The sequence below is a fragment of the Canis lupus genome, chromosome 8, assembly GCF_003254725.2.
Source record: "Canis lupus dingo isolate Sandy chromosome 8, ASM325472v2, whole genome shotgun sequence".
Classification (NCBI taxonomy): domain Eukaryota; kingdom Metazoa; phylum Chordata; class Mammalia; order Carnivora; family Canidae; genus Canis; species Canis lupus.
The window spans coordinates 22,820,968-22,832,375 of NC_064250.1; the positions used below are offsets into that span (position 1 = coordinate 22,820,968).

Consider the following 11,408-nt stretch of genomic DNA (forward strand, 5'->3'; position numbering starts at 1 on the left):
CCTGCTCGCTTGTGTGTGCACGTGCTCTCTTGCACTCTCTGTCAAATAAACAAAATCTTAAACAATGACAATAGTAATTTATTTGATGAAAGAATCAGAAAGATTAGTGATTATTAGGCACCATTTAATCCATGTATTGACTGCTGCTTGCTTGTCCCTAAGAAACTGGTGTTTAATCATAGATGAAAACTAGATTCAGACACTATTTCTAGCTGCTTTCTAATTGCTGGGCCATGGGAGGCAATCCAGGACCTGGATTAAAATACAAAATACACCGGAGTTTTGGATGGACTACCTTTTATAGGTCAGATTTCAAACAGTTCATGGAACAACCATGCTATAAGTAACCTGACAGAGAGCTATGTGTAACACTAACTTTTAGAAGCTTTTACCTCTAGCCTTTTGTAATCAAAAGAATGCTAAGAATTACATTTTTGAGTGACAGGATCAGAATTTGTTTTGATGAAAGCTACTGTAAATTCTTTAATACCAAAATAAGAACATATACATTATCAGGTCTTTCCCCCTGTTATTAGTAGGGATTTATAAAACAACTTTGTCACAAAGCCTGGACAGATTATTTCTATCAGACCATAACATAAAATACCATAAGATGTTAAGGGCTTGCCAATTAAGGGTTTATCTTTGTGACAGAGACAGCAGACAAGCGACAAAAATGTGCTATTTCCGTCCCCTATAATCTGCAGAACTGGCTAGGAGCAGATCAGCTGTATGAAAGAAATTCCATGTCTTTATGTGCAAATCACTCACTCAAACTTGGCTTTCTTCATAGCCCTTTTCCTTGTTTTGCTTTTTTGCATGTTTACTAATTATAAGTCTAGAGATGTAGTGAGTCAGTTGGAAGGAAAAATGTATAATAAAGCAGATAGACCCTGGACAAAGAACTCTGGACTTCAGAGTGCTTATTAGCTCAGAAAAACTGGACTGAGACTTTAAAATAAAATGACAACTAAGAAACAGTGGCTTATGTCAAAACCTCTAAGATATCTGAGACTAGCTGCACTATTATTGTTCTGCTAGTGTGTAGATTTTTGCATTCTTTTTTAAGTTGAATACTCCTGTCTACATTAATTCACCTCAACCCTAGTCTGCAGGGCCATCGCTGAGGTGTGACAACTGAGTGTGGCTTCTGCAGTACTGAGAAACTCCAGGGCAGGGACAAGTGCAATACTCCTGTGGAAGGGGAAACTGTGCTTTAATGCAGGGCTGTGGCTCCCTGGTGCTGCCTGTGTATGGCTTTCTAAAAGGTTTCCCCTCCAGGTGGAACAGTTTTAAAGAGTGGAGTGAAAGCTGGATTTCAGCTGTTACTCATTCCCTTCAGTCAGGTGCTGCTCGAATGGCTTGTGTGTGTTTTTAAAGATTTTATTTTTATTTAGAGAGAGCAAGAGTGAGAGAGGGAGAAGCAGACTCCCCACTGAACTGGGAGCCCAACAGGAAGCTCTATCCCAGGACCCTGAGATCATGACCTGAGCCAAAGGCAGACTTAACTGACTGAGTCACCCAGGTATCCTGAGTGGCTTGTGTTTTAAAAGAGGCCTATGAAGAGAGGCTTTTGTAGTAGCTGCAGAAAGCACATTCACTAGACTCTTAGGTTCATGTCAGCCTTTTCCTCTATTTTACCCTAGGCCTAGTACGAAGCCCAGCTTAGTAAATATTTGATCTATAACTGCAACTGATGAGCTGACAAACAGGTGGGCCTCTCGACTAGAGAAGTTGTGACTTGGCTGTGTCTCCCAATTACATTTAAGGAAGGAGGATACTTTAGTTGTGATAAAGCAGTTGGATTCTCTGTGTAGGTCTAGACCTACAATTTTAACTCATTGGCCGTTATGATAAAATGTCCCTTATTGACATGTATGACTTGCTTACCCAAATGCTTCCTTTATCAGAAGAGGCTATGTTAAGTAATTCACTCTGTTCTTAATCATAGTACAAACACTACAGAGACATGAATATTCATCAAAAGTTCAAAGAAGTGGCAAAGTGAAAAAAATGGGAAGTAAGAAACAAAGAGAGACAAAAAGGGTAAGAAATATCTGCAACCATAGCAAGTCAGAGGTAACTGGCTCAGTAATGACATTTTCCTTCTCATGTTGTTTTCCTTTCTATCCCCAGGGGAATATCGTTTCTGAACAAGCATAAAGCTTTCTCTATTTTCAGCAAAGACATTCTCTGCTAGCTCGGTACCTGGGCCATCAGAACAGACACTTGTCTGTTGCAACAGCACTCTCCTGTTTGGATAGATTACATTAACTACAAACATATGCTACCCATGAAGAGTTTCCTAGATATAGCCTAAAGCATCTTTCTTTTGAACATTTTTACTTTGCATTCAAACTGGGTTTGGATACTGTGCCAAAAAAATATCTTGCAATTCTCTTATTACCAGAAACCAGAGGTAGCATTCTTAGTTTGGAACCATATGTGCCCTTTCTCTTGCTTCTTGTAATCTCTTGTACTCCAAATTTTGACTCCATGGGTGAATCAAGTGCAGGGGAAATTTCATGCCCAGCTTCCTCTTTCTCTACCACTGATTCAGAAACTACTCAGCTTGCCATGGAGACAGAGAAGAAATGCTAGCAATGTTTTCAATTTATTTGGTGATCTATTTCTGTTTCTAAGAAATTCCTAACTTTTGAGTTCTAAATTTGTGTTCCTCCTGACAGCTATTTTTGTCTAAGTGGAAACTGGACAGGAGTTGCAATTTAGTAAATGTTATCATTTGAAATGTTTTTTCTTAAGGGCCTAAATTGGAATCTTTCAGAATTTTATGTGATAGTGGTGGCAGTGGGGGACAAGGAGGATGGTGAAGCAAAGGCCAAGAAATGGCTTTAAAGCTATTTTATGCTCTGTATGATCTTCATGAAAATGGCATTTATTCAGCTTAATCTGAGAAGAAATAGTATGTACTGCAAAGAACAGGGTACATAGAAAGCTGGTTTATTTTTCTTAGCCAAATATTTTCTCATTCTTGAATGTGACTTCAATTATAAAAGAGTTACAAATTAATGGCTTAGCTTATTATCATCTTCATTTCTTGGTGCAGGCTATAGAAAGGTGATGCTGAGGGTCCTTGGGTGAAAGAAATTGTGCCCCCAAACACTTGAGGAGGTGAGTGGCACATAACCTGGGAACCCTCTTTACTAGACCAGTGAAGGAAGGCTTTCGCATTTGGTCAATCAGCAATTTCTCTTCACAACAGGGGGAATTCCAGCAAAATGTATTTAGGCAAAGAAATAAAAATGGCTTGGAGTGAGTCTATTAAGTCTTCAACTATAACATTTGAGATTTGATAATGACTCTTGGCGATTTCCTATAGGAAAGTACCATGCTGACTAGCTTACATCAGCACAGATGCTTGCCCTCATTAGCTTCAGGGTGTCAAGACTGTGACTTGTAAATTTTCACCCTTCACCCTGGTGTGAAAGGCCATGCACTAATTGTTACAGAGAGGATAGGAAAGAATTTATTTTCCAGAAGGTTTAAGTGATTGGAATATTGGACTCAATATTTTTCTCTTGAACTATGTCTGTTCTTTTGAATGTGTAACTAGATACAAAAAAATAAAGCATAGAAGTTTGAATGAACTTTACCTGAGGTGAAAATAGTAAAGCTAAGTATAGCTAGCTTAGAAAAACAGCAATTAGAAACTGAAAGAGAAAAAGGATTGAGAGCAATAGCAAAGGGATCACTGGATTTTAAACATGTATTATTTTTAGTTAAAACGTAACTACAAAATCAACTTTGCTCTCATTCATTAGAAAGATACCTATATTTATGGAAGGTTGCTTTAAAAATATATAAAAATATTATTTTCCCTTAGTGTGAGGACTCTCCTTTCAGATAAGGATGAACAATACATAACAGAAAATAAGTATCAAGAAACTGCTAAGATTTTGCCTTAGCTTTGCATGTACAGTGTAAGAATATTAGCAAAATTTTGTTCATCTTTTGATGCTTTCTCCATTTGGAGAGAATTTGTAATTATTTTCGCTACAAGATGCAAATCAATAATTATGTCTGAAGAATTTTTTCCCTGAAGCAATAAGTGTAACTTAGTATGAAAAATATACCTAAGATAATAATCATAAACTTAGGACAAGAAAATAATAGAATACACTAATCCAGGGTGTATTGGGAACTGGATAGGAAGGGGATATGTATGGGAACATGCTTGGGTGCTGAGCAGTATATAAAACTAGTAAAACAACAGCAAATATGATTCTGTGGTACATAGTCCAATAACTGCAGGGCTGAAAAGCAGTGTGAAACATTGTCTAATGATGAAAACTTCATTAGGAAGTAAGCTTTGTTGATTATAAATTAAATGTTATCCCGTTCTTCAAACTTAAGTTTAGGATCTGGGCCAAGATTCGCAGCAATTTTCTTTGAACCTTGTTCTCCCTCCACTTGGCCAGTCTACTTTTTATGTTGAAAATATTTCAGAGGGAAGTTTGATACTGTGGCATTACATAGAAAGGGTATTGGACCGGAAATTTGAAAACTTAGCATCTAGTTCCAAATACGTCACTAATTAAGTCTGTCAAATTGAACAAATTAAAACTTCTTTGGATTTCAGTTTCCTCATCAGTAAAGTGATAGGTGTTCTTCCAGTAGTAAAATTCTATGATTGGCTGTAGATCCCCAGATTCTTGTGACATGGGGAAGGAGCACATCTGAGTCCTCAAATGGAACCTTGCCTTGGGATCTGGTCCTGTGAACGTGTATCCAGCCTGCCTCCTTCTTTATTTGTGATGCTGTTAGTGAGGAGATTCTGAGTGATACGTTTGGAACCCAAAGAAGATACAAAGCAATTTTAGTAATTTCAGGGATGAAATGAAATGGAAGAATAGAAATTGTACAAAAAATTAAAAGAAGTCAGAGGAAACTTATGGCACGATAGGTTCTAAGACTTGAACACGACAAAAATCAGACGTGGTATTATTTGCAGGCTATTAAACTGCTGTATATTCTTGAAAACAGCTCCTTGTTTCCCTGGTTGAAACATGTGGGGATATATGTGGTGCTCTCTCTCCTCTACCGAGGTCCCCTCAGTGCTCAAATTCTGTGGACAGAAGACCCAAACCTCAGGATTTTATTCAATGCTACCACTAGGTGGCACCAACGGTGCATTCTCTACATAAAGCTTTTTAAAAACAACAACAACAACAACAACAACAACAACAACAACAACAAACATGGGTGGTCTCTTTCCTGTTGCTGTGTTTGCTTAGAGGCCATAGTAGGAGAACCCAGTTCTAGGACCTCCTGGCTATACCACGAGTAAATGATTTAATATTGATACAGCCAATGTTCTTACAGTAAATGACTTAATGAGTCTTCCTAGAGAATGTGACTTAATGATTTATTGAGCTCACTTCCCTGTAACTGTAAAAATATCAGCATAACATGAAGTTAAACTGGTGTGAGCAAGTTACTTTTTTTGTGTGTGTGTGTGCTTTCAGATAGATGAGTATTGTGGAAGTCCTTTCCTTGCCTGTAATATCTCCACAGGAAAGGAAGAGAATTTCTCAGGTTAATCCCTCAGGGAAAGTTTTTCCTGATATATAGCTAAGCTTAACTTTTACTTGAGGTATGAGGACTTGACCTAAAGCCTTTTATAATATTATGGCTTGCATAATATTTGAAATATTCTTCCATGTTTTTTTTTCTCACTGCATTCTTCCCTTTCTCTTCTGCTTATTCAAACAAGCAGTCAATTTTGGGTTCATTGCCTAAGAGGAGGGATATTGTAGCAGGACAAGAAACTGACGTGTGTTGTGAAAGTCTCTGAACTTTGTGTTTCAAAATTCTAAATCATCTTAGAAAGAGAATTTATGGAAACAGAACAATTCCTTGACCAGAAGCTGGGAAAAGAGCAAGACTGTAAATCACCCCAGATGAGAAATAACTTTCCTCAGGGTAGGAAGAGTGGAAGGGGACAGAGGGACAGAGGGACAGAGGGACAGAGGGAGATCTGCTGGCTGCCAGTGCCTTAGGGCATCTGTAAGACTTTAGAGAGGAGGTAGCTGCCTTTCATTTTTAGGCAGATGGAAAAATTCTGGCATCATATCTGATTTCTGTCTCACAGTTGTGAAATGGAAATGGTGGAGAGCCATAACAACGGAAGGGGTTATGAGATCAGAGATAATGGATGTTTCAATGGCAATCCACTTGTGTGGATCAGACCCCTCCATATTACATCAGAGCCACAGTCCCCAGTGCCTTGACACTACATATAACTTGGAGAAGGGTAAGATTAATTTTATTTTCTATTGGTTCATAGTGTGGTGGAAGTCTTTTCTCTGTACATCTATAATGATATTATTGACATTATATTCCCTATGCTGTATATTACAACCCCATGATGTATTTATTTTATAATTGGAAGTTTGTACCTCTTAATTCTCTTCCCCTATTTCACCTGCCCCCCAGTACTCTCCTCTGGTAATGAATAATTTGTTTCCTGTTATCTGTGAATCTGTTTCTGCTTTTGGTTCATTCATTTGTTTTGTTTTTTAGATTCCATATACAAGTGAAATCATGTGGTGTTTATCTGACTTATGTACTTAGCATAATACCCTCCAGATCTGCATATGTTGTGGCAAATGACAAGGTTTCATTCTTTTTCATGGGTAATATTCCAGTGTGTGTGTGTGTTTGTGTGTTTGTGTATACCACAACTTCTTTATCCATTCATCTATCAATGGACATTTAGATTGTTTCCATGTCTTTGCTATTATAAATAATGCTGCAGTGAACATGGAGGTGCAGATATCTTTTTGAGATAGTGATTTAATATACTTTGGATAAATACCCAGCAGAATTACTGGATCCTATAGTAGTCCTATTTTTAATTTTTTAAGGAAGGTCCATATTATTTTTCATAGTAACTGTATCAGTTTATATTCCCACCAGCAACATGCTAGGATTCCCTTTTTTCCACATTCTCATCAACACTTCTTATTTTTTGTCTTTTTGATAATATCCATTCTAACATGTATGAGGTGATGTCTCATTGTGATTTTCATTAACATTTCTCTTGTTGATTAGTGATATTGAACACCTTTTCATGTGCCTGTTGGCCATTTGTATTTCTTCTACAGACAAATGTCTATTCAGATACTCTGCCCATTTTAAAATTCGATTGTTTGGGTACTTTTTGCTATTGATTTGTAGGAGTTCTGCATATATCTTGAATAGTAACCCTTTATCAGATAGTTTATAAATTTTTTCTTCTATTTGGTAGATTGCCTTTTCTATCATTTCGTTGATGGTTTCCTTTGCTGTGCAGAAGCTTTTTAGTTTGATGTAATTCCACTTGCTTATTTTTGCTTTTGTTACCTTTGCTTTTGGTGTCAAATCCAAAAAATCATCACTAACACTTATGTGAATGAGATTACCATGTGTTTTCTTCTGGTGTTTTATGGTTTCAGGTTTTGTGTTCAAGTATTTAATCCATTTAGAGTTAGTTTTTGTGTATGGTGTAAAATAGTGGTTCAATTTCATTGTTTTGTACATGGCTTCCGGTTTTCCAGGTCGTTTTTTCTTTAAAGAATTAAGTCCAGATATAATATTACAGCATCATATTTTGCTATCCTTTCCCCATTGTGTATTCTCAACTCCTTTGTTGTAAGTAATTGACCACATGTGACAGGTTTTTTTCTGGGCTCTCTATTCTATTCCATTGATATGTTTGTTTCTATGGCAATACCATGCTGTTTTGATCACCATGGCTTTGTAGTATAATTTGAAATCAGGTAATAAACCAATATTTATCTAAATGACTGATGCAGGATGTTATAATATCAAATTAAAGTGTGAGATATCAATGGATTTTAATGTAACATAAAAGTTAATCAACATGATTTCAGATTCCATATTGCAATTAACCTTCAAGAAACTTCCGTTTGTTGAGTTTGGTGTATTATCAAAGAATATCTATAATTATCTGAAAAACTATTAGAAGATTCTCTCCTTTTCCAACTACATATCTGTGTGAGGCTGGATTTCATCGATATACTGTATTTATTTTTATTAAAATATTTTATTTTTTTATTCATGAGAGACACAGAGAGAGAAGCAGAGACATAGGCAGAGGGAGAAGCAGGCTCCCCACAGCAAGTCTGATGCAGAACTCGATCCTAGGACCCTGGGATCACCACCTTATCCAAAGGCAGATGCTCAACCACTGAGCCACCCAGGTGCCCTATTGATACAATTTAAGAGACCATTTTATATTAGATTAAATATAAAAGCAAATATGAAAATTCAGCTTATTTTATAAATCCAGACATTAAAGAGGTTTTTAAAAATGTAAAACAATGTCACTGCCCTCATCTAATTTTTTTTTCATAAAAAAATATGTAATTACTTTGGAACTGTATGGATAGTTATTTTTAAATGACCCAATAAACATGTAATTAAAATATCTCAATTTTAAAGTCGAAATTAATACTCATTAATAGATGTAATCCACATAAACAAAAGCTTTTTGGGACTCTCAATAATTATTAAGATTGCAAGAGGGTCTGAAGACCAAATGGCATAACAACTGAGATAGAGAGGAATGAACATTAGTAAGATGATCAGGAAAGGACTGTTTGTGGAAATGATATGGAGTTGAGAATTGAATGATGAGAAGAAAGTAGCTAAGTAAGGAATTAGAAGAGCATTCCAGGCAAGGAGTTGATCATGGGGAGCCACTAATGGAAAAGCTCTGAGACAGGAAAGATTTTTGAGTGTTCCCTGGAATAAAGAAGCCAGGAGGAGATCAGATCAGAGAGGTGGGTAGAGAACAGGTTATTAGGGTCTCAGAGATCATAATAAGGATACTGAAATTTATTCTATATATAATGGATTCCATCTGGGAGTAATAAGGAAGGTAGTGAAGGAGGAAGATAAGGGGGAATGCACTGTTTTAGCAGTGGAGATGGTAAGAAGTGGTGTCTTAGTTCATTTGTGCTGCTACAGTGAATGCCATAGACTAGGTAGCTTTTAAACAACAGGAATTTATTTCTAGGGGCACTTGAATGGCTCAGTCAGTTAAGTGTCTGCCTTCGGCTCAGGTCATGATCCCAATGTCTTAGGATTGAACCCCACATCAGGCTCCCTGCTCAGCAGGGAGTCTGCTTCTCCCTCTCTGTCTGCCTGACACTTCTCCTGCTTGTGCTCTCTCTCTCGTTAAAAATCCAAAACCCAAAAAACCAAAACAAAATACCCCCTCCCCCTTTTCTTATTTCTAACAGTTTAGTCATTGAGGAGTCCAAGATCAAGGCACCAGCAGATCTGGTGACTAGTAAAGGAAGACTTGCTTCCTAATTCATAGACAGCCATCTTCTCTTTGTGTCCTCCCATGGAAGGAGAGGTGAAGGATCTTTCTGGGGTCTCATTTATAAGGGTACAATCCCATTCATAAGGGTTCTGCCTTCATGACTTAATCACCTACCAAAGGTCCCACCTCCATACATCATCACACAGGGGATTAGGTTTCAACATGTGGATTTTGGGAGGACACAAACATTCAGTTTATGATAGGTGATAAGATTTGGATGATGATTTTTTTGAAGGTAGAAATGACTAATAAATTAGATGTAGGATGTGAGGGAAAGTGATGGACTAGAGTTTGGTTGAGAAACTGGGTGGGTGGTAGAGATATTTACTGAAACCAGGAAGAGTGGGAGAGATACAGTACTAACAAGGGATGAGAGAGGGAATCAAGAGTTCTGTTTTGTACAAGTAAGTACAAGTCTTATGAGATCGATACTATTATTTTCTACATTTTAAAAAGAAGACACAGTGGTTCAGAGAGGTTATGAAACTCATCAAAAATTACTGCTGTGTAAGTGGATGGAGGCAGTATTTGACTCTGGACATTCCAATTCCAGAGGCTGCTATATCAGTCACTAAGATGCAAAAGGACACTTGGATTTTGGGATGGTGAACCACCAGAGTGATCTTTTATAGTGTAAGTCAGATCAGGCCTCTGTCTCATACTATTATTCCTTTCCATGACTTTCCACTGGCACAGAGAAGAAAATCCAGTCTCTTGACTATCTCCACTGTCATGAGACACCATTTAGCCTCTTGTGATGCTCCAACACTCTGGCCTCCCTCATGTTCCTGGTATATGTCAAGTATCTTCCTGTGGTAGAGCCTTTGTAGGGCAGTAAATATTGAATCGGAAGACTTCTTAGGTGGCCCCTCACTCCAACAGGGTTAGTCTTGTTCGAGGTTAATAAATAAGTAGAGCTAATCACTCCCTCTATAATTCTTTGGTACCCTATAGATATCTCTGTTTATTTACTGACAAGGTGTAAAGTACTTCATTTACTCATTCAACACTGAAATGTATGTCAAATGGATATTCTCTTCTAGGCATTATCTTGGGCCGAAGGTGCAGTGGTGAAAAAAAGCAGAGTGGATCTACCTTCATGGAGGTTCTTGTGATAAAGCCATACGGTATAAAAGTAAAGAAATAAGTAAACAAAATACTTTCATATTACAAAGGTTCATGAGGAAATAAACAAGGTGCTGAGGTTGTATGTACCAGGGAATGCTCCTTGAAAAAAAAAATTTGTCAGAGAACTCTCTGAAGAGCTAACTTTGACCCGAGATCTGAAGGATGAGTATGACCCAGCCAGGCAAATAGCTGGGGAAAGAACTTTTCAAGTGGAGGGAATCTGGTAATGGAATGATATTTCAACCCATTTGGATTGGCTATAACTTAGTTCATGAAATGTCTAAATCAGTTATTTAAACCATCCTACATGTATTCAACTGTAAAGATACTTTAATCTCAGAGATTTAAGTGATGCAACCTTTGCAGGAGAGTCTTATGAATTATTGAAATGGTGAAACAAGAAGCAAGCAGTTACCTAATTTGCCCTTGATGATGAATGGCAGGGCTTTAGAGATTAATCTCTTTCTTTGAGATTTATTTTCTGTTAAATGAAGATGTAGACACTATCATTTGAGTTATACTGGAGAGGAAAACATCTTTCCAAAGTTTATTAGCTTTCCAGCTGTGAATGCAATAAACTGCTTTTTGTAAATTAATGTTTGTTTTCGTTCTTATGGTTTTAGCAATTGTTTTTTATTCTGGGGGATAGAAGTGCAGGTGTTGACTTGGGAATAAATTACTTGTGTTGTCCATGGTTTAAGGCATTAATATGTAGACAATATTTTCTATGAAGTGGCAAAAAAATCATGACTTTTTGGGGGCAGCTTTTATTTATAACTTATTTATGCTATTTTTATGGTTATCAAGCAGGAGAAAATGTTTTTCCTTAAATTCAGAGCAATGGGCTTTGTTGTTGTTTTGTTTTGTTTTTGTTTTTGTTTTAGTTCTCATCTCTTTGAATTGAGCATGCAGTGATATTAAGTAA

General features: G+C 37.1%; 1 long non-coding RNA gene across 1 annotated transcript in view; it reads left to right on the forward strand.

Moving 5' to 3' along the window:
- Positions 1–11,029, forward strand: part of LOC112657598 (uncharacterized) — a 105,193-nt gene extending 94,164 nt beyond the window's left edge. Inside the window, exons 4-5 of the long non-coding RNA XR_003135147.3 lie at positions 6,113–6,274; positions 10,399–11,029. This is a non-coding gene — a long non-coding RNA (uncharacterized LOC112657598). The remainder of the gene's footprint in view (positions 1–6,112; positions 6,275–10,398) is intronic.
- Positions 11,030–11,408: the final 379 nt, after the last annotated feature.